A 24,825-nucleotide genomic window follows, 5' to 3' on the forward strand; every position below is an offset into this window, starting at 1 on the left:
AACATAAAGCAGAAAATGTTTTGAGAGTAAATTTAAAGTATGTTTGATGGACAGGAGAAATAGTAATTAATATTGTTAATTTCCCATATTTGGAATTAACCCCCTACACATACATATGCCTATGCATCTTTGATTAGTCTTTACTATGATTATTGCACAACAGAAATTGTAATAAACAAAACAGTAATATCAGTGAGAGAGAAATTCACAGAAAACACTGATTATATTTGATATGGTTTGAAAACTGGCTTTGAGTGAGTATCTGCTTAGAGAAATGCTTGGAGAAAGAATGTCCTTGGGAACAATCATAAACAGAAAACTCTATAGACTGGATTTACAAAGAAATAAATATATACATAGTCTATAAAGGCAATGTCTTGAGCACTATGCTGGCAATTTTCCAGGAGCCCTGGGAACATTCCTAATTTCCATCTAAATTTGCACATATCTTTATTGCAATCTCATACCCTGTGAAGATTTACTCACTCTCATGTCCTTTGGCACAAGGGAAGAAATGAGATATTTCTCTCTCTCTCTCTTAATCTCTCTCTCAACAGTCAAATCAGTGATGTTCTTGCAAGATCCATCAGGAGTCTATCTTTAATATGTTGAGACCTCTTCTCAGCATCACTGATATTTAAAGAACTAAAAAAAAAAAAAAACCCTCAGTCACTGCTTTAGTTATGAAATTTACTCCCAAGTGATTTCCACATAGGAAACTGAGTTGTACAAATGAATCACTGAATGAGGCTACACTCCATCATAATACTCTGAAACTCATCCCACCTGTGCATGTAAAACATGCATTGTCAAATAATTCTGTTATGAGGTTGCTAAAGTTGACATCCCTTCAAATGGACCACTTCCTGCATTTCTATTTGAAAGCTTATTCTTCTCAGTTATTCTCATCGCCTCCCTTTCCACTGCCTCCTTCCTCTCAGAGTAAAAGCATACTCAAATCCTAGAAAAACACATCCTCAACATAAACCCCCACTGAGTCATTGCCTTCTACCCTCACATTTGCTGCCAAGCTTTTAAAAAATAATTTAGGGTTTCTTTCTCTACTTCTACTCTTCTCAAACTCTTGTAATCTGTTTCTGCCCCACAAAGTATGGAAACCATTTACTTAAACTATCACCAAAAACCTATGAGTCATCAAATCTAAGCGCCTCTTTTAACTTTTATTAACATGTTGATGACGGTGATACTGATAGCTGAGTTCACCGATCACGAACTTTGTGTCTGGCACTGCACTGAGCATTTTGCGTGTGTCTGTTGGCACATTTATCCTCACAACCATCTTTTCTTTAACAAGATTTTTTAACAGCTACTTGGGGAAATTTCAGCTTCAAGATATGACTTGATTTCCCCTAGGTTGCCCAGTTCAGAAGCACTTGGCCACTTTGCAGCATTTTCTATATTTTCCATGCTTATTAACAACCCATCATTTCTTTATTGATGTGCTTCCATCTCTTGCCCTGTCCTAACTGATTTCTCTTCTGGCTCTAGAAGACATTGCTTCATTTTCCTTCTTTTATGTCCCTCTTCCATGCATCCTTCATATGTATTAATAGTCTCACCCTCAGCAACACATTATGCCCTCAAACCATTCCAATCATCCCCTTCTAAGAATGAATTCCAGATTCAGATTCCTGGCCAAGGCATTCCTCCTGACTTGGGCACATGTGGCAATGGTGCCCTTCTTCTCTCTTCTTGCCCACAAGTCTCTTGCTTTCTCTCATTCTTCTCATTTAGTCAATGTTACAAATCTACAGTATCTCCCTTTATGCTATTTTTAAAATCAATCTCCTCTCTTTTCACTTCTAGTTGTTCATGTGAAGAATCACATTACTTCTGTATGATGAATTGCAATTCCTTTCTGATAAGGGAAAAATATAAACCAAAAATTTTGAATCAGGAAATCCTAAGTTTGAACCACAGTTTGGGCATTTACTGTGTGCTAGTGAAAAAATTTCCTTTCTATGTCTCAGGTTCAGTAAGATGGAAATTATACAGTGTTGTGAGGATTAAACCAAATCATAGGCATAGCTCAAAAACAGAATAACAATTCAGAAAAAATTAGCTTTTATTTAATTACTAACCTGAATTGTTGGCTGCAGATTTTTCTCTAACCCACTTGTCATAAAGTGATACAAAAACAGCAGTTTCTTTTCATGACTCAGCTCCCCTAAGCTTCCATGATTTTATCCCAAGGCTTCTCCAGATCTTCTTTGTGTCTCCTGTTTCTCCATTCCATAAAGTCCCTGCAGTTTCTCTGAAATGACCTTCTTTGAATAATTATCTCTGCCTTTGCATAAGTAACTGTCTCTATGTAATACATTTTGACTCCAACATTCACAAATCAAAATTCAAACCAGTCCTTTAGGATAGAGAAACTTTCAAACAAAACTATGATTTCCTAGAATCATCCTGTAAGATTAATTTCTTTCTCTTGTATCCATATCCAAGCCTAAAACTATTTGCTGAAATCAGCCCTTCTTGGTATTTTTTAATTATGTGTCTGTCTCTCCTCAGACAAGAGGACAGACACGTTTAGCCATCTCGCTTTACCTATCCAGTGGTTTGTAAAGAATAAATTCTTGATACATATTACATAAATATTTTCAGACAATACTCTCTGTAAGTCATGACAAGTAGGGAATTTCAACTTTCTTAATATCAGAATATCCTCCCAAGAAGATCTAGTCTTTGTGGAAGGAATACTTGGTTGCCCTCTCTCTTACGTAGCACCTGTAAGAGAGGTGTGAGACCCACACATCTGTATTTGGAAAACCACAGTTGATCTATAAACATTTTCTAAAGAGAGTTAAATCAGTTAATTGCAGACTTTGTGAATGATTTGGGCGTATGCACTTTTTTAAAATATAAATTTATTTATTTTAATTGGAGGCTAATTACTTTACAATATTGTATTGGTTTTGCCATACATCAACATGAATCCGGCACAGGTGTACACATGTTCTCCATCCTGAACCCCCCTCCCAATTCTCTCACCAATACAGTATACTAACGCATATATATGGAATTTAGAAAGACGGTAACAATAACCCTGTATGCGAGACAGCAAAAGAGACACAGATGTATAGAACAGTCCTTTGGACTCTGTGGGAGAGGGCGAGCATGGGATGGTTTGGGAGAATGGCATCGAAACATGTATAATATCATATATGAAATGAACCGCCATTCCAGGTTTGATGCAGGATACAGGATGCTCAGGGCTGGTGCACTGGGATGGGCGTATGCACTTTAAAAAGAGCTGAATTTCTTATGGCAAGAGAGTAGATTTGAGGAAAAGAGGGTTCCAAACTGAGAGGAGATGAGGAAGCTGTTTCTGGGAAGAACAAAGATGTCTGAAGGGCATTTTTTCACCTGTTGCTTAGTGATGTCAATATAAATTGTCAACAAACATGCCTCCCCCCATATATGAAATTTTCCATAAAATGCTGTGTTGCCTCCAAAGCTCTGTAAAGTTCAAACTAGTTTGAGAGAAATTAGTCAAGGACTGAGGTCTCCTTCAAAATGGACACTGCACAAGAGCTGAATGGGTCAACCATATCTGGATTACATTTATGTAATATTTCTGTAAATTTCCTGTGTTTCCAGGATATGGGGACATAATAAATTAGTGAATGATGACCATGATCTCATCCTTTTCTTACTTTATGCACCAAACCCTGCATTTGCCTAAGTATCAATATGATTTAGCTTCCCTGGTGGCTCAGACAGTAAAGAGTCTGCCTGCAATGTGGGAGACCTGGGTTCGATTCCTGGGTTGGGAAGATCCCATGGAGAAGGAAATGGCAACCCATTCCAGTATTCTTGCCTGGAGAATCCCATGGACAGTCCATGAGGTCACAGATTTAGACATGACTGAAGTGGCTTAGCAGCAGCAGCAGCATTATAATTTAACAACACATTCATGGAGAATCAGCAATAAAATATATTGTATAGTATTAATGGAAACAATAGTAGTGATAACAATACCTGTGATTTTTACCAATATCTCCTACTGACAAAATTCCAGGCACTGTTTCCAGTTTATAATCTCACTTAATCCTACCTATAGCCCAATATTATGAGCATTCCCATTTTACAGGCTTAGAGGCTTAGAGAGATTGAGTAACTTGTCCATAGTCCCACAGCTAGGAAGAAAAAGATCAGAGGTTAAGTCTGCTTACGTCTACTTTAATAAATCTACTTTTATTTCTCAACAAAAGTATTTACTGCTATCAAGGGATCCAAAGGTGTACAATGTATAAAACCCCACCACCACCACAATGCTCACAAATTATTTGGGCAGATTAAGCAAATATTCTTTAAAAGATAATCCAAAATGGTTCAGATTTGAGTTTCAAATTTCATTTTCCAAAATAAAAAATAGAAAGATATGTGAGACAAACATGTTGATTGTCTCACATTCCAAGTTCAGCAAGTATTTTCAATCAAGTGTAATGGGTCTGACCATCTTTAGAGAAAAGGAACTCCAAATTGACAATGTGCTGAGTAGCAATAAGTAAGCCAAGTAGACTGGTTAGTTTGGTGAACCATGTACGTGCAATCCAAAAAGTATTCATGACTACTCCTAAAAAACACTCTCCAGATCTTTAAATAAAATCTACCTTATTTTCTTGGCTGTATGGTAGCCTTTTAATAAATATCTCACTAGATTTAGAATACTTTTTTTCCCCAAATGCCCACAAGAAAGTACTGTATATAGTGTAACATAATTTTTAATTTCCTCTGCTGTTCTGGGCTAAATGACTATGATGCTCAGAATTTCATTTTGAAGTAGTCCTAAATTGCGAGCCAGTCAATTGTAGTGTTTCTACATTATGAAGCTCTCAAGACAAACATCACAATTGTGTTTCTTCTCTTACTAAAATATATCACAGTTTATTCTTGGGAATTATCTAGTTGAGAGGAAATCTCTAAGAATTATGCAGCAGTGACGTTAGAGTCGATATTGTTCAAACAAGGGAAAATTAGAAAGTTTAATTGGGAATTAAATCAAGAATTTCTCTCTGGACAGACTTACAAATTATTGTTATTGTTCAATCACCCAGTCATGTCTGACTCTTTGTGATTCAATGGACTGCAGGATGCCAGGCTTTCCTGTCCTTCACTATCTCCCTGAGTTCACCCAAATTCATGTCCATTGAGTTGATTATGCCATCCAACAATCTCATCTTCTGTCGCCTCCTTCTCATCCTGCCCTCAATCTTTCCCACCACCAGGGTCTTTTCCAGTGAGTTGGCTTTTTGCATCGTGGCCAAAGTATTGGAGCTTTAGCCTCAGCATCACTCCATCCAGTGAATATTCAGGGTTAATTTCCTGTAGGATTGACTGGTTTGATCTCCTTGCTGCCCAAGAGACTCTCAAGAGTCTTCTCCAGCACCACGGTTGGAAAGCATCGACTGTTCAGTGCTCAGCCTTCTGTAAGGTCCAATTCTCACATCCGTACATGACTACTGGAAAAATCATCGCTTTGACTATACAGTCCTATGTTGGCAAAATGATAATTAAATTAAATATAGACCATATTTCTATGAGGACAAATAAGAAATTCAAAGTTAAGGCGAACATTAAATATTACTTCAGAATTAAAAGAAAAGCCAATGATCTGAGATAAAGAGATATCTTTGTATTTTGAATTTAAAAACAAACAATGCCCTCTTGTTCAATCTGAACCAACTTTAATTGCATGATGAAATTTAAATTTCTGTGACAGACATGAGAAAATTCACATTCTTGTGCCTTCTACTTTGTTCCATAAGTAAATATGGCTTTCATCTGAAGAAAACAAAAGTACTTAACATTGAAGGATACAATCTTTTAAATAAAAAGCCTATTGGCTTATGTTAGGTTCCCAATATGTTGGTTTGGCATATCATTAAGTACATGATGAGGTAGGGATTTTTTTTTTCTTTAATAGAAAATTATTTAATTAGTATACATGTGTTCCCCATCCTGAACCCTCCTCCCTCCTCCCTCCCCACACCATCCCTCTGGGTCGTCCCAGTGCACCAGCCCCAAGCATCCAGCATCGTGCACTGAACCTGGACTGGCATCTCGTTTCATACATGACGTTTCACATTTTTGTGTACCCATTAGGCCAGAATGCCTTCTTTGGAGGCATTATTAGTATAACCTAATTAAGCATTATACTCTGTGTAATAAAATCAAATATATGAAATCTATGCAATATATAGAGTGTTATCCTGAATATTCCATTGCTTTGTTTTTTATAGAAACAGCAATTCAGTGGTGTTTATCTGTTATTCTATAAAATTGTGCTTTTATTCCTTTATTGTAATCTAATTTACTTTAAAAATACATAGCTTAATGTGAAAGACATACTCATTATATATATACATATATATGTATATGGAGATTAGGATATTTTAAGAATATTTTATGGGCTTACTTTATGTTAACATGGGAACTCTTTGCATCATTTATTTGAAAGAGAATTAGATATTTTGTAAGTTAAACTTTTACTTTAATATACTTCTGAGAAACAGTCTAGTTTTATTTCAGGCTCTTATCCCCACTTTCATCATTGTGTGTGTGTGTGTGTGTGTGTGTGTGTGTGTGTGTTAGTCTCTCAGTCTTGTCAGACTCTTAAACCCCATGGACTACAGCCTACCAGACTCCTCTGTCCATGGAATTCTTCAGGCAAGAATACTGGAGTGAGTTGCCATTCCCTTCTCCAGCAGATATTCCCAACCCTGGGTTTGATCCTGCGTTGCAGGCAGATTCTTCACTGTCTGAGCCACCATGGAAACCCTCTCATCATCATACCTTCTCTATTTATTTCTTCTTCCAAAACTACATCAAATAGCTTTAAATGTAATCTTTGAGCCAATCACAACCGTATTCTTAGTAAGGTACTTTCTGACTACAATTCTGTTGTAAACTAATCTATTTATCCAGAATGATCACCCTTTCTGTTATTAACTCCACAAATAAAAGTATACCTGCTTTATATCAGATTTTGTTCCAGGTTCGGGAGATAGAATAGTGTATCAAACATAAAAATCTTGGCTGTCTTGAATTTTGATCTCTAATTGCAATTGTTCCCTTTTAGTTGGTGAAATAAGAATGACAAACCTGAATCTTCATTCCCAGTTACCAGGCTGGACCTAAACATATGGATCAAAATAAAGAAGATATTAAGCTCTTCAAAGTCATTTTAGGGGCTTCTACTCATTTTGAAAATATATAGGACTGGTTATGGGGCTTCCCAGGTGGTGCTAGTGGTAAAGAACATGCCTGCCAATGCAGAAGACATAAGAGACGTGGGTTCGATCCCTGAGTCAGGAAGATCCCCTGGAGAAGGGCATGGCAACCCACTCCAGTATTCTCGCTTGGAAAATCCCATGGACAGAGGAGCCCAGTGGGCTACAGTCCACAAGGTCATACAGAGTCGGACACAACTGAAGTGACTTAGCACAAAAGATAGATTTAAGAAAACATTTGGTTTATTTGGCTTAGAGACAGCAGACTCCTAGTATGAGTGTGATGAATGGTAAAAAGAACTCGGGGATGCTGACCCATTACTGAGGACTCAGAGTTGAGGTAATTTGGCAGCAGAGAACAAGGTGGCTGGGAACAAAGACCATGGGTAGAAACTGTTGTCAATAACTACAAAGGAGATGTCTCCAGGAACAAGTAGAAATGTGAGTTGATGGTTCTACCTCTATGCGATAGCCTCAGAGAGTTCAGGAAGGACTGATTCTAATAGTGTAGGGAGAAGAGTAAAAGTTCATCATGTTCTGGCCCCTAAACTATGAAGCTTTACCTTGGGAAACAATCTCTGAGTATATATAGGCATGTGAAGTAAGACAACTATAGCTCTGGAACCTTAGAATGTGGCACCTCTGTGAGCTGAGGTAGAAGCCTCAGACTTTGAAGTTTTCTCAGTAACAAATCTTGGGAAGCAAGATATCCAAACCATGTCATTTTTACATCAGCCAAGACTCAGGTTCTTGCACAATTCAGGAGGTAGGAGGAGACCTCTCCATACAGTAGACTTCCTGCTAATAAGCATGTGTGGAGTGGTGTACTGAAAAAGGAAAATTATTACCAGACTTATACTCGAGGATACTGAAATTGTACACTCAGGTTGAATGAAATTAATATATAATTATATTTGTCAATTATATTTGCCCTTAACATTCAGGACGAGAAAATTTAAACAAGAATGACAACAAATACTTAAACTCTAAATTTGCAAGGGAATGTCTGATTTTAAATGGAAGGAGGTTTATAACAGTTCTTCTCTTTGACCCTGTAAATACAAACCAAGACCAAAAAAAAAGCAAAAACAAAATAAAAAAGTATGTGCTTCTTCTAGGCTCTATTTGACTTTCTGCTGCATTTTACAGTTACTCCCCACTGTGCTATCCTCAGAGGTGATAAAGGAGACCTGTTTACTATCAGACTTTTCCCAGCCTCCATCTTCTTTTTCCCTTCGATCCATGTACTTGAAAGCTGTGATTGTGTCTTAACTGAAATGAATCTTATAAGGAATATCCACATTCTATAAGGAAGTTTAAACACAACCACACCACTTTCACAGAGTGGACAAAATTGTTGCTTCTGAGAATCTCTAAATGTCAGACAGGTAAGACCATCTAAGATAACAGACTCTTTAGACCAGCTTTTGTGACCCTGCAGGATCAGGTCCCATCTGCACCCCATCTCACTCTACTCCCCTGCACAGCTCTGACTTTAAGTACTTTGGACTTCGTTCAGACCTTTATATACATCATGCTGCTTTATGCTCCAAAAACATTCTCGACTTTATCACCTCTGCAAGAAAACGTCTTCCTTCTCCTTTCATACTTAACTCATTTCAGATCTCAACTCAACTGTCACTTCTACAGTCAACCCCCTATTTCATGTATTCATGGTGGAAGAACCTCCTGTTACAATTTCTACTTTGCATTGTGATTTTATGTCTCACATATTAGAAAAGAATAGAATAATAGCAGAATATTACATAACAACATATAAGACTGAGTATAACATGGAATGTCAATAATATTTAATAGTACATAAAAGCTGAGACATCACAGGCTGTAATAAGGATTTACTGCATGAGTAGTAATTTTTTTAACTTTCTATTTTACATGGGAGTATAGCTGATTAACAATGTTGTGATACCTTCAGGTGCCCAGAAAAGTGACTCAGTCAGATATATACATGTATCCATTCTAATGCCTGCCCCTCCCCCAAGATTGTAAATTCCAAGAAAGCTGCTAATAGCCCAGTTTTCTTACTTTTTTTAATGTAATGATAACTCACAGGAGAAGGGAACAGCAAACAACTTCAGCATTCTTGCCTCGAGAACCCCATGAACTGTATGAAAAGGCAAAAAGATATGACAATGAAAGATGAACTGCCCAGGTAGGTAGGTGCCCAATATGCTATTGGAGAAGAGCAGAGAAATAGCTTCAGAAGGAATGAAGAAGTTGAGCCAAAGCAGAAACAACACACAATTGTAGATATGTCTGGTGGTGAAAGTAAAGTCCGATGCTGTAAACAATATCACATAGGAACCTGGAATGTTAGGTTCATGAATCAAGGTAAATTGGAAGTGGTCAAAGAGGAGATAGCAAGAGTAAACATTGACATTTTAGGAATAAGTGAACTAAAATGGGCCAAAATGGGCAAATTTAATTCAGATGACCATTATATCTACTACTGCGGGCAAGAATCCCTTAAAAGAAATAGAGTGGCCCTCATAGTCAACAAAAGAGTCTGAAATGCAGTACTTGGGTGCAAACCAAAAAATGACAGAATGATCTCTGTTCATTTCCAAGGCAAACCATTCAATATCACAGTAATCCAAGTCTATGCCCCAGCCATTAATACTGAAGAAGCTGAAGTTGAATGGTTTTATGAGACCAACAAGCCCTTTCGAACTAACACCAAAAAGATGTCCTTTTCATCATAGGGGACTGGAACGCAAAAGTAGGAAGTTAAGAGATATCTGGAGTAACAGGTAAGTTTAGCCTTGGAGTACAAAATGAAGCAGGTTCAAGGCTAACAGAATTTTGCCAAGAGAACACACTGATCATAGAAAACATCTTCTTCCAACAACACAAGAGATGACTCTATACATGTAGATGGGGAAACAATGGAAAAAGTGACAGATTTTATATTTTTGGGCTCCAAAATCACTGCAGATGGTGACTTCAGCCATGAAATTAAAAGACGTATGCTCCTTGGAGGAAAAGCTATGACAAACCTAGACAGCATTTTTAAAAAGCAGAAACATTGCTTTGCCAACAAAGGTCTGTCTAGTCAAAGCTGTGGTTTTTCCAATAGTCCTGTATGGATGTGAGAGTTGGACCATAAAGAAGGTTGAGCACTGAAGAATTGATACTTTTGAACTGATGTTGAATAAGACTCTTGAGAATCCCTTGGACAGCAAGGAGATCAAACCAGGTGATCCTAAAGGAAATCAAGCCTGAATATTCATTGGAAGGACTGATGCTGAAGCTGAAACTCCAATACTTTGGCATACTGCAGTCCATGGAATCATTAGGAGTTGGATAATACTGAGTGACTGAACAACACCAACAGTGAATGAATGAGGTGAACATTTCATAACCTGTAATAATAGTATCTACTATCACAAAATCTAATATAAAGTGAATAAATGAAAATTCTAACATTTATATCCATAAAATCAACCACAAAAGTATGGAATGAGGTGCATGAAACTTAAGGGCAGATGATACAAAAGTATATTTCAGTATCTTACTTAATTATAATTTCCCTATGAATCAACAGTATGACATGTTTCCCTCAAAATAGAATCACTAGGAAGATAGTCCCCAAAATGATAGAAGAGATTTTCTTTTTATACTTCAAACTGATTAGACTGTATCAAGAAAACTATAGCATACTATTTTTATAGGAATGCAAATAAATTGGAGCATATTCAGAGAAAAGAAATTGCCATGATGAGAGCTGGGAAGCCATTTCAATGTCTGAAAAGAGACATTTTGCATTTGTTTATTCATTCATTCACTCATTTAATTCATTCAATGAATCGATAGGGGCTTCCCTGGTGGCTCAGATGGTAAAGAATCCGCCTGCCAATGCAGGAGACCCTGGTTCAATTCCTGGATCAGGAAGATCCCCTGGAGAAGAGAACAGCAACCCACTCCAATACTCCTGCCTGGAGAATTCCATGAAAGAGGAGCCTGGCAGGCTACAGTCTATGGGGTCACAAACAGTCAGACACGACCGGGCAACTAACGCACACACAGCACATGAATATCCGGGCAGTTGAGTGCATCAGCAAGCAAAGTAGACAATGATCCCTGCCTCATGTATCTTACATTCTTTAAGGAATAAGAGATAATAAATACATAAATATAATAAAGACGTAAGTTATCTAGTATATTCAGTTCAGTTCAGTTCAGTTCAGTCACTCAGTTGTGTCTGACTCTTTTTGACCCCATGGACTGCAGCACACCAGGCTTCCCTGTCCAATCACCAATTCCTATAGTTTACTCAAACTCATGTCCATCGAGTAGATGATGTCATCCAACCATCTCATCCTCTGTGGTCCCCTTTTCTTCCTACCCTCAATCTTTCCCAGCATCAGGGTCTTTTCAAATGAGTTAGTTCTTCACATCAGGTGGCCAAAGTATCGGCGTTTCAGCTTCAGCATCAGTCCTTCCAATGAATATTCAGGACTGATTTCCTTTAAGATTGACTGGTTTGATCTCCTTGCAGTCCAAGGGACTCTCAAGAGGTTTCTCCAACACCACAATTCAAAAGCATCAATTCTTCAGCACTCAGCTTTCTTTATAGTCCAATTATCACATCCATACATGACTACTGGAAAAACCATAGCTTTGACTAGAGGGACTTTGTCAGCAAAGTAATGTCTCTGCTTTTTAATATGCTGTCTGGGTTGGTCATAGCTTTTCTTCCAAGGAGCAAAAGTCTTTTAATTTCATGGCTGCAGTCACCATCTGCAGTGATTTTGGAGCCCCCCAAAATAAAGTCTGTCACTGTTTCCATTGTTTCCCCATCTATTTGCCATGAAGTGATGGGACTGGATACCATGGTCTTAGTAAATTAGAAGGTGATAAGCACTCTGAGGGAAAACATTAAATGATTAAAGGGGATCTGGACTGCTATGGTGGAAAGAAAATGAGTAATAGGAACATTAATACTGTGATGAGAGTTGGCCTTGTTGAGAAATGATATTTGACCAAAGAATGGAAGGAAATAAGGGAACCAACCAAATGAATACCTGGGGGAAAATATTTGAGGCAGATAAAACACTCGAGTGAATGCCTTACCTTAAGATGAAGATTACCTGGCTTGTTGGAGGGGCAATACCAACATCAGTGTGGCTGAGACAGAGGGAGTCAGTCAAGAGTACAGGAAAGGCTGCCTGAGAAGTAGCAGGAAGCCAGATCATGGAAGGACCTGAAGGACATGGTATTTACTTTAACACAAGGAGCCAAATGAGACTGGACAGAAATCTGTATGTTAAAATGAACCAAATTGTAGAAATTGACAAAATTTAACTCTGTTTTAATGTTATTACTAAGAATCATAAAAAATAGAATGGACTATTTTATCATGGACAAATTATTTTTTTAGTTCATAACTCAAAATGTATTGTGAATGTATATGTTTTAATTCATGTCCATTCTATTGATGGAAAAATTGAGGCAGAAGATACAGAAGTGATAGGAGAGTTCAAGATCTCATAAATCCTATTTCCATTTTCATTTTGTCACATTCTAATGCAGATGGTCTCTCATAGTTCACCAGAACTTAGGGGAAAGCCCCCAGATTAAATAAGTTTAGTGCAGCTCTCATGATTTAAATAATATATAATGATGTTTTAAAATATAATATTAAAATATATATCATAGGCTTATAACACATAAGCATATATAAAGTATATATGTACCCATAAAATATAAATATATAAATATTCAATACTGTAAAGAATCATTAATATATAATGTAATACTTCAAACATTCTATTACAAACATTGTGAATGTATATCTTTCAAAACAACACAATTTACTTCTCTTCATTTTTATCATCCTATAGCATTTCCTGTTATATAAGAAAATAGTTAGATTTCCAGGGCATATATTCCTTCCTCATTCAGGGGATTTTAAAAAAATGAGATCTAAAAAATGTATCTTTTAAAAAAATGTGTTAAATTATTTTTAAGTGCTACAGAACTTGGGTTTTTTTTTTTAATTTGAAAATACCTAGAGGAACTTAAGTTGACAAAAATTATATTTCTGTACACTATTCTATTGATGCTTTTAAAAAATAAAATGACTCTGTTTATTTAAGCAGTGCATCCATCCTGCAAATCCTTTATGAGGGAAACAATATACAAAGAAACACACACACACACCACCCCTTCCTAAAAATATTTCCATTACTCCTCAGACATCACCAAATAGCAAACCTAAATGATTAGGCTAACTCCTCCAGCTCACTAGTCAATTTAGGAAGCGAATGGAGGTCTTCAGAGTGAAGTAAGTGGACAGATTGAAGAACAAGGAGGGGGGTAATGTTTTCTGGAAGTAGCTCTTAGAAATCCTGTTCACAGCCTGGAACTGCATAAATTTTCTCTGCATATGTTATTGCTACCTTGGGGGCCATGATAGCATATGCATTTTGGTTTTAAAAAAATAGATATATGTACATGAATATGTGTGTTTAATGCATAAATATTATGATGACTTCTCTTTCATGGGACTATGTAGTCCCTTCAGACTGTACTACAGCATGTATGGTAAATAAACACTAATCCATTGAGAATGCATATATTTTTTGAGAAAACACAAGGTAGGGGTGAAAAGGGGCTGAGTATTATTGCCCAATTTAGAATATCTTAGAAGTGAAAAATTATGAAGCAAAATAAACTCAGCAAGACAATACGGCATTTGGTGGTAACACTGATTCCAGCAGAAGAATCAATATGAATATATAAACTGGAACACAGAATCTTGAGAAAGCAAGAAAATCATACTTATGCATTAGTGTAACAGTTAGAAAAATTTAAAAAGCAAACTAACATATTCTTAAAATGCATTACGTAGTATGATTAGGAAAATATAACTGCTGATCAGGTGACTTTAATAAAACCAGTAAGTTTAGTTTCTTAAACACCTGTGGGTTATTATTATGAAAAGAATGTTATTATTTGAATATAAATTCAGCCCTTGATGTACTTTGTTTTTCAGAGAAGGTATATGTTCAGTGTATTCAGTCTTAGTATTCTTTGTATATGTGGTAGAACAGGATGATAAAAGCAAATGATTGTAACGTATTTGGTTTCCCAGTAAGTTCTCTCAAACACAGACTGACAAGTCTAATATGGATCCCCAGAAATTCAGTTACTTCTAAGCTTCAGTATTCTGGAATACATAAAATAAATATATGATCAATGAAATGAAATATGACAAAATGTTTCATATTGATGTTTTCTTCTTTCAAAAAAATGCCTTTTTGGTTAATGCCCCAAGTCACTTTTTCCATACATTTTCTTTTTCACAATGTATAGATTTCCTAGTTCTGATCTCAAGTTCAGGGAGCCTGGGGAGAAGTGGGAGATTTCTTCAAACCAGGGCTGTTCCTCAGCCTTTCACATGAGAAAATTGTTAGGAGCATTAAAGTATTTCTGACTATGCTGCATTCCTTTGTTCAGAGTGAGTTTTGGGAACACATCCTTTTCTCATTATATTTCCATAAAATATATTTGATCTATTCTATTCTTAGAATACCTCTGATGTGGTCTGTGAGTGGAGCACAGTATAAAAATATTTCTTTTTTATATGAGACAAAATGTTTCCATTTCTTAGACACATTAAAAAAAAATCCAGCTATATAGCACTCTAAGAAAGTAAAACTTGTTCAATACATTTTCATAGTGCTCAAAGCAGACCACAGAGGCTCCCTCTTCCTCTATTGTAGTTCAGAACCTCACCCAAGGCATGGAGCACTCTGCAGAACAAAAGGAAATCAGGAAGAAAAAAGGGAGCCAGGAGGACTGGGAAAGATCTTGGATAATTCAGCTAAGAAAGCAAGTTTATATTTAGAAGAAATAAAAGAAGTTAACCCTGTTTCTCTAAGACTAAATGAGTTTGGCTAAATTTGTATTGGGAACTAAAACATCATCAAAATTTTTAATAGTTTAATGTGAATAGTTAACATTTCTTACTGGTGAATGTTGAAATGTTTGTTTAATTAATTCAATTTAGAAACCACTAGTAGCAAACAAGTCTTTCTTGCAGTTTTCTACCACACACCCAGGGTACACAGCACCAGGCCACACATCTACACCCTCGCCTAGTTGACCTGTTGATTATTCCATCAGCAAACAATTTTTTGAAAACATTTTTCTGCAGAACACTTGTCTTTACCATTCCCTTGTAAGAGAACTACTTCAATCTAGTTTTGTCAGGGACAATTGAAACTAGAAGTTATCCCTGAAGGATTGCCAACCACAAACTCAGTGCAAAACTAAAGACATAGAAGAAATCTACCACTAATTCTCTTTGATAACTCATGTTATTGCAGATTTATAATTTTCATGGTTAATATAAAAAGCTCTACAAGGGCAAGAATTTAGTCTCTCTTACCACAGTGTCTAACAAATCTAGAACTGTTCATGATACACAGCAGTTACTCAATAAATATTTGCCAAAATCATGAATAAGTGAATGAGTTGGGAAACTGGACCGCATTCTCTATTCCTATTGCTAAAAAGGAAATATACAAAGTGACAATAATTGACCCAGTTAAACTGAGAACTTGCTGATTGTCCAAGAAGACCTTATCCTTCCCAGATGAGACAGTTGACTAAGTATCTGGGAAACAATTGCTCCTTGCAAAATATACTATCATAGTTACAGACATGTCTGAATTCTTTTTATAAGAGATAAGTGCAATGTTTCAAAAATTCTAAATATTTCTGTACTGGAGTGAAATACTGAATAGTCTGCATCCTTAAGTTTTCATACAGCCCCCAGTGTTAAATCCCCCTGCAGATTTAGCACTAGAAGTATTATTGCTATTGATATTGAACCAAAGTAAGCAGACATATGTATAATCAGTTTTGCTGTAAAGCGTTATATGCAAAAATCATGCAATAAAAAGCACCAGGACTTATGCAGGAAATGATTTGGGGGTATAACACTTAAAAACTTTGTCAGTGATTCATTAAAAAAAAAAGGAATCTGATAAAAATGGTAACATAGTTTTACGTATGATAAATGGGTAAAAATATGGAAATATTTCAGTAAATGTCACTTTATCTTGAAAAAGACCTGAACATTGCTTATGCTGGTGACCTCAGAAGAGTTTAGCTCATGTCTTACTATGAAGTGGGGAAAGGAGAGCTACAAGAAATTAGATAGTTGTAGTGTGAGGTGTAGAAGGGTGTGGCTCATAACATATGAGATAGGAACATGGTAGCTGGTGAACATTTGAGATGTGTGTATGCGTGTATTTTATCTCCAAGCATCTCAATTCTACAGTGTGCAGTTTTCAATGTTCATTCACCTTGTGTTTCTCATAGACAAAACTGTGCATAAGAAAGTTCAAAATTTGCATTATGCAAATTGTTCTCTAATATATTAATCACGTTGGAACAAATTCATGTTTTCAAAATGAGTGTTATAGCAGAAATCCTTCTATCATCTTCCAACAGAATGAAAGAAACTACAACATAAATCTCAGTCTAGTCAACACAGGACCATGCTAGCACAGTTTGCATTTGACTCTTGCACTCTAAATAAATGTTGCTTTATCTACATTTTAAACTTCTTAAGAGCATCAGATATTTAATAGCATATCCAGTAGTTCTTTCTCCTGCTGCTTTTAATATAATAGGATTCAATAAATATTGTTTGGTAAAAAAACAGAAGAATCATTACAATATTATACTGCTCCAAATATGTAGTCTTTAACTGCTTAGATAGAAGGGATAAAGGGTAGAAATTGCAGTATAAGAAAAAGACAATGTAAGGTCATTGTGGTTTTAAATGGAGTTTGGCACTTGAGACCGCAAAAAGTGATATGCTCCCATATGCATCTAATAAATTATACCACAGCTACACTCATCCAATAAAATAGGTGATGTTAAATTTCTATGATCCTACATAATATTGAAACTTACTAAATTATAATTTTGAATTTCTTTTGAAAACTGAGTAATTCTGCCCAATATTTTTGCTTTTCTGCTGGCTATAAGTTAAATGGAATATAGGTTTTTATAGAGTTTCATTGGTTATTTTGACTATTTAAGGACAGATCAGCAGTGGACTACACAAGAATTAACTGTTATATTGAATACCACCAATATGTGAATCACCATTCAAAACTATACCCAGTATACTGTTTCAAAATCTGCTCCTTCTTTTATAGTATCTATTTTGGTTAACTGTTTAATTACCAAATCAAATCTTAGTTCCTGTATTGATATTTGTTGGCTATATGTAGCTGTTGCTTAAACAACAAATTTCTGTCCACTATCTGGAATATTGCTGGTCACAATGACAAAGTAAAGTCATGCCTCTTAAAGTTTTTGCCCAGGAACAACACTTGTCTGCTAACATTTCATTGGTGAAAACAGATCACATGGATACCCTAGTTCCAAGTTGGAAGGGAATTTACTCTTCTGCTGTGGGCTGTGAAGGCAAGAATGCTAAATTATTTGGCAAAGTCATAGTAACATTTATAAACTTAATGTTCTCCAAAGTCTTTTGTCTTTATTAAATTCTATGGTTATTTTAAAAAGAGCTCTTTGCACATAATATATGAGATTTTTGAAATTAGCTTATTTAATTTGGAAATATTTCTAATATGAAATAGATAGTAGAAATGACTATGTCTTATCCTTCAAAGATCCATTATTAATCACAGTAAAAATTTAAAGAGATTAAAACCTGACATAAACTATCCAACCAGGATTTTAATGGTTCAAAGTGAAGAAAGGATTTTTCTTGTTTTGGTGTTGAATGCTATTTAGATAACACAAAAACACATGACCTAAATTATTTTAGTGGTCATAGGAATTGTGCAGAATAAAAGAAAATAAATATGTTTAAAAACTTGCAAATGTTAGGAAAGTTTTATAGTCATTAAATAGCTAAGGTCTGATGCTAACAGAAAAACGCTGTATGATCTCCATTACCGTGTCCTCATTCTAAATGTACAAGCTCACATGTCAGCCATGGACTTGCCACGCCTGGTTAGATTTGTCTCCTTCAGTTACCTCTCATTTACTAACATAACCAGGCTCAGCACCTCCTCCCCAGCATGGCTTGGCTGTCCCATGAAAAAGTGATCTGGTTTGTTTAAACAGAATATTTTTTTACTGTTCTCTCTGTTATTATATATCATAGCAGAGAGTTTTGAGTTAATAAACCAGCATTTCACCACTGCCCACATGTCAAAATAGGTCATAGAACCTTCAAGGGAACATCAAATCAAAAGATCAGTAATATCACCATAGTTTGTGCCATGCATTTTGGAGTATGACCACTTTGCCTTTTGGTTCATTGCCAATATATCCTGTCTTCCATTAGTCTACTATTCTTGGAATATTGATCTTTTCACTTGAACTTGATTAAAAACCTCTTTAGCCCAGAGACCAAGCTGTGCACTTGCTTTGCACCAACCACCATATCTAATGTAGTACTGAGCACATAGTCCCCTGGATCTTCTTTTTCCTGGTGACATCTATTTAAAATGCAGGGAAGACAGAGGACTTATATTTCTTCATTACTTCACTCAAAAAAAAACTGTTTCTGAACAGTTACCGCACAGCCTGGACTTTATAAAATGTGGGTAAACAACTGAAAACAAACTACAAACCTCATAGCAGTAGTTCTCAATCAGGGTCAATGTTGCATCCTAGGGGATAGTTGGCAATGTCTGGATATTGTTTCAATTGTCACAATTGAGGCAGGCATGTTGCTGACAATGTGGAGGGCAGAGGTGAAGAATGCTGCTAAACATTTTATAATGCAAAGGACAGACCCCACAATAAAGAATTATCCAGCCCCAAATGGCAATTTGCCCAAGTTGAGATCCTGCCTTATAGTTTAATGGGTAATGTATAGTGTAATGCTTTTCAGAGAATGAAAAACAATTTTAATACAAACTTGCTAATGATTATGTCTTTTTACCCCCACTATTCTCAAGGAGGATGATTTCAATATTTGCATCTCATTAAACAATGTAACATTGATAATGATGTTAGCTTTAGAGGCTGACACATGACAAAATCTATATAAAGGAATTACTAATACTTTTTATCAAGAAGACTTTAGTAGATGGAGATATAAACAGTTGCTTCCTTTATTTTCTTAGAGTAGAAGTAGCATTTTCCTCATTCACAGAAATAAAGAAGATAATAGTAGATAAGGTTAAGTTTAGAAAAGCTATACTTATGCTCCATATTTCTGAAACCCTGATAACTACAGGGGCTACTCTACAGCTTGAGATCTCGCTAGTTAAGATTACCTAAGACTCAAATTCTTTTTATTCAAGGGTTTTGAGTAGAAAAATAATGTCTAATTATTTCTTATGTGATAATACATATGTAATACAATAATAAAATTTCAAGTAAATGAGAAATTTCCACTTAATATACAAGGATTTTTTTATTTTTTTAATTTAAATTTATTTATTTTAATTGGAGGCTAATTACTTTACAATATTGTATTGGTTCTGCCACACATCAACATGAATCTGCCATGGGCGTACACATGTTCCCCATCCTGAACCACCCCCAACCTCCCTCCCGGTACCATCCCTCCGGGTCATCCCAGTGCACCAGCCCCAAGGATCCTGTATCAAACCTGGACTGGTGATTCGTTTCTTACATGATATTATACATGTTTCCATGACATTCCCCCAAATCATCCCGCCCTCTCCCTCTCCCATAGAGTCCAAAGGACTGTTCTATACATCAGTGTCTCTTTGCTGTCTCACATACAGGGTTATCATTACCATCTTTCTAAATTCCATATATATGCGTTAGTATACTGTATTGGTGTTTTTCTTTCTGGCTTACTTCACTCTGTATAATAGGCTCCAGTTTCATCCACCTCATTAGAACTGATTCAAATGTATTCTTCGTAATGGCTGAGTAATACTCCATTGTGTATATGTACCACAGCTTTCTTATCCATTCATCTGCTGATGGATATCTAGGTTGCTTCCATGTTCTGGCTATTATAAACAGTGCTGCGATGAACATTGGGGTACACGTGTCTCTTTCAATTCTGGTTTCCTTGGTGTATATGCCCAGCAGGTATATATGCCCAACAGGATTTTTTAATCAGATAAAGACGAATCATAATAGTGCAGAACCATTTGAATTTTGAAACCAAACTTTCTTGCTAGTACTCCAAAGGTCAATTTCAAAAGGCTGTGTTGAATCACTTAATGCAAATTTTCATTTGTTTAACAGTAAAATCTTCCCTATTAGAGGGATGGCCCAGAGTTGGGGAACCAACTGGGCATGACCTAATTGTATCTAACCCAACTGTGAAACTGTTAAAAAGCAATGCCCCTTCATTTCTATTATTGCAAAACTTCAATAAAGTGTTAACTCTCTATGCCCATCAGACCTTCAAAGAATTAGAATAGTAAAAAGTATTAAATACACTCGTCACACCCATTACCCGCATGAAAGCTCCTAGAAACCTACTGATCTGTGCATGTTAGTGTCCATTTCTGTCTGTCTCTGTCTTCTTTGTGTGTGTGTGTCTGTGTGTGTGTGCTCATCTGTGCGTGTCTTGGAGATGTAAGGTATATTCTTCTACTTGTATCTTTTTCTTTTCTACCTTCCCTACAGTAGAATTGGCAACCTCCTTATCTCTGTCTCTGTATTTGCTAATCTGCTTATTGCATTTTACCATGAGTCTTTTTGTTGTTGTTGTATAGCTATGTCTGTTTCACTCAATTGACCATTTTTCAAAATGAAACAGATGTTTTCCTTATTTTAGTAATTGAATTATTTTACATTTCATTTAAAATGTCCATGCATTCATCCACTTAATCATTTAACATATAATTATTAAATACCTATTGTATTCCTGGTTTACTTTGGCATTAGGAATATGACAATTAACAACAACAAAAAAAGATTTTCCATACCCTCACTATACTTTAGAGTCTTTGGAGAAGATAGATAAGTAACCTGGCAATGGTATTTCATATGATAAATTCTTGAGAGCAGAAGTGGAGTTCTACCAGAACATGTAGAAGAGGCAACTAAATCAGTCTTAAAGGGGTTGAGACTTGAGGAAAACATGCCAAAGGTTTTGAAATCTAGACTTAAATAAGAGGAATTGACCTAAATTACCTTTCTGGGCAGTAAAAGAAGAATAGCTATTCCAAGTGGTAGAAACAGCAGCCAAATAATGACATGATCAGATGTGTATTTTAAAAATATCACTCACTTTTTCATACAATACTACAGTGGAAACAAGATTGTAAGCAAAGAGACCAGTCAGGAGCTTGTTGCAAATGTTTCTTCAAGAGGTGAAGTTGGTTTGCAGGAGAAGAGAGACAGAAAAAATTGAAAGATTATTGTCAGCTAGAGATGAGGATAGGAGAACTAGGGCTGATGCCATGGCTCTGACCTGGTCAGTTAGGAAACGATGATGCCATTCCTTGAGCTGGAGAGTAGAGAAGAAGGTTGAGGGGCAGGAGCTGGAAAAAAATACAAGTACAATAGTTAGACTTTGGAGGTGAGATTCTTTTTTTCTTAATGAATGAATAATTATACATATATTAACTTAATTCCTTCCAATATAGATGAAGAAGTAAAGAACCTCTCATCCAGTCCTTGATACGTATCATCAAAGGCTTTGGACAATTTTGTCTTATCACTGTACACTTGTGTTCCTTATTAGTGTCTGTCAAAAGATCAAATTAAAATATTTTATTAATCTCTTACATTTGTGTAGTCCTTCACAGTTTACTGCAGTTCTGTCCCATACAACTCTGGACAAAGTCTCAAGTCTGTGAGCTGGCATTAGAGAAGCAGCCTAGGGCCAGGAAACCAGGATAGAACCACAGACCAGGAGTTCTAATGAGGTTGCTGCAAGTATTTATTCTGGGGTCACAGCCAGTGTTCAGAACCAGAAGTCACAGAGTTAACCAAGCCAAGGCCCAATATCCAAGCCAAGAGTCAGAGCCAAGGCCATGGGCAGAGCCAAGAAGCAGTCACAGGATTAGCACATTAGAACAAGCCCCAGAACTGCTGTTGAACCCATAGTCCTCCCTTAGGCCCTGTGTCCTTTGGAGGCATTCTCTCTCCACACACTGGCACTCTCAAAGGAAAGCAAGAGGTGGGAAAGGGCAACTGAGGGTTCCCCTGCCTTTATGGGAACTTTGCTTTGGACAGCACTACTCGATAACATATCTTAACCACATTCTGCACTTTCTTTTAAGACAGGTGAGGTTATTTTTTAAAAATCAACTTTGAGTATTATTTATGAATCTATTAATCCCCCTGAATGTAAACATTCGTTTTTTACATTAAATTAAAATCAATGAGGAAAAAAAATGCAATGACTCCAAATTCAATTGAATTTTTATCAAAGAACCTTAAAAACAGAAAATTCCAATTTCTATTTTTAATTCTTTCTTATGACATCCTATGATAGATCCTCCTTCACTCATCCTCTCTTATGGAACTTCAGTCATAACCCCTAGATTATTTTCTTTTCTCCTTTTCGATTTTGATGGAAGCAAGACACCCTAATATCCACCCAGGTTAAGAGAAAAAAAATAACTAAACTTTTACTAAACCTGTATTCTTAGAAATGTAGAAAATATATTTGTCTTTTTAAATATAATTTTGAATTGATAATACAATTATATGAATCAATAATTTTAAAAGTGCATTTAAAAAGTATACAGTGAAGCTTTCTTTCCCAAATCAGTTCCTCCTGTATTTCGGTTGCACACCACTGCCCACAAAGGTGATTGTTGTCATTAACTTTTTTGCTATCCCTTCAGAACTTTGTAGAAGTACAAACAGATATATGTTCCCACTTCTTCCTTTCCTAAGCAAAACATAGCACCATATTGCTCTGAACTTTGCTTTTTTCATATAAGTATGTACAGATATTTCTATTTATTTTTTGAGTTGTAAAGCATTCTGTTATAAGATGTCTTTTAGATTCTTTAACCAGTTGTTCAAAACTGTTTATATAGACGCTTAGGTCATTCCTTTACTATTACAACATAGTGATAAATAATCTATATGGACATGAGTTTGAGCAAACTCAGGGAGATAATGAAGGACGGGGAAGCCTGAAGTGCTGCAGTTTAGGAGATTGCAGAGCCAGACATGACTTGGCAGCTTAACAACAATAATCTATTTATATATCATTTTGAATATATGCAAGCACGTCCATAGGACAAATTGCCAGAATTGAATTTGATCAATTAGGAGATATTTGCTTTATTAATTTTAATGGATACTACTAAATAGCCTGCCACAGTGTCATACCCACTTTCCCACAGCCTTACTAGCAGGTACTTTCAACAACTTTTAAATTTTGCCAAAACCCAAATAAAAATCTATGGTTCTCAATATAGTTTAATTAATTTTTCTCTTATTGTGGGTGTTATTCAGCATCTTGTCATATATTTAAAAGGCCAAAGATGTGTTTCCTTTTCATAATATTTATGTATATTTATTTTAAGTTGTTGCTATTTTTTAATCATCAATAACTAGAATAACTTTATGACACTAGTCCCTTTCCTACAATGTGAGTTTGTGAGTACTTTTCCAAGTGTTGTGTTTATCATTTGACTTTCACATATTGTTCTTGGCCATGCACAATTTTTAAATGTTTACGTGTCAATTTATTCATCTGTATTTGGCGTCTATATTATCAAAAATATAAAACATACTGGTATCTCAACATGATAAAAATATATCTCTCTTTCCCCAATATAGCATCATAATTATTTGGAATATACCAGATGTAGGAGCAAAATAGGAATATTTAATATCAACATTAAGACTAATTTTTTCTGAATGGTACTGACACACAGAAATGAAAAAGAAAATAAAACTTGAGGCAAAAACATACCTAGATACAACCCCCAAATTTTGCAGGACTCATATGAAGAAATCTTATAAATGCTACTGAAGAACAAAAGGGAATTCTTAAGCTAATGAAAAACATACCATTACCTTGGACTAGAAGAACCAACATCATAAAAACATCAATTTCCCATAGGTTCAGTTCAGTTCAGTTCAGTTCAGTCGCTCAGTCGTGTCCGACTCTTCGCGACCCCATGAATCGCAGCACGCCAGGCCTCCCTGTCCATCACCAACTCCTGGAGTTCACTCAAACTCACGTCTATCGAGTCGGTGATGCCATCCAGCCATCTTATCCTCTGTCGTCCCCTTCTCCTCCTGCCCCCAATCCCTCCCAGCATCAGAGTCTTTTCCAAAGAGTCAACTCTACATGAGGTGGCACGCGTTCATTTGATATACAATCCTCACCAAAATAAGTGACTGGGTTTTTCTGTGTGTTTATTTTGTTTTCTAGTTTTGCTTTAAAAACTAGCCAAAATAAATATAAAATACAAATAGAAAAACAAATACATAAGAATATCCAGGAAAACCCTGATTCAGAAGAGCAATAAAGGTAAATTAGTTCTAGACTATATTAAAATATATCATAAATTCTCACTAATTAAATTAGTATGTTAGTATCACCAGAGACTAATAGAAAATTATAAAAAAT

General features: G+C 35.9%; 1 long non-coding RNA gene across 4 annotated transcripts in view; it reads right to left on the reverse strand.

Annotated features, from left to right (window-relative positions):
* The window catches only part of LOC132343016 (uncharacterized), a 372,811-nt gene that overhangs the window by 48,317 nt on the left and 299,669 nt on the right, over window positions 1-24,825 (reverse strand). For all 4 annotated transcript variants that reach the window (XR_009491660.1, XR_009491652.1, XR_009491653.1 and 1 more), the window contains 2 exons: window positions 21,694-21,763; window positions 487-12,483 (listed from right to left, as the gene is read on the reverse strand). This is a non-coding gene — a long non-coding RNA (uncharacterized lncRNA). The remainder of the gene's footprint in view (window positions 1-486; window positions 12,484-21,693; window positions 21,764-24,825) is intronic.

Source organism: Bos taurus, chromosome 2, assembly GCF_002263795.3.
Source record: "Bos taurus isolate L1 Dominette 01449 registration number 42190680 breed Hereford chromosome 2, ARS-UCD2.0, whole genome shotgun sequence".
Lineage (NCBI taxonomy): Eukaryota > Metazoa > Chordata > Mammalia > Artiodactyla > Bovidae > Bos > Bos taurus.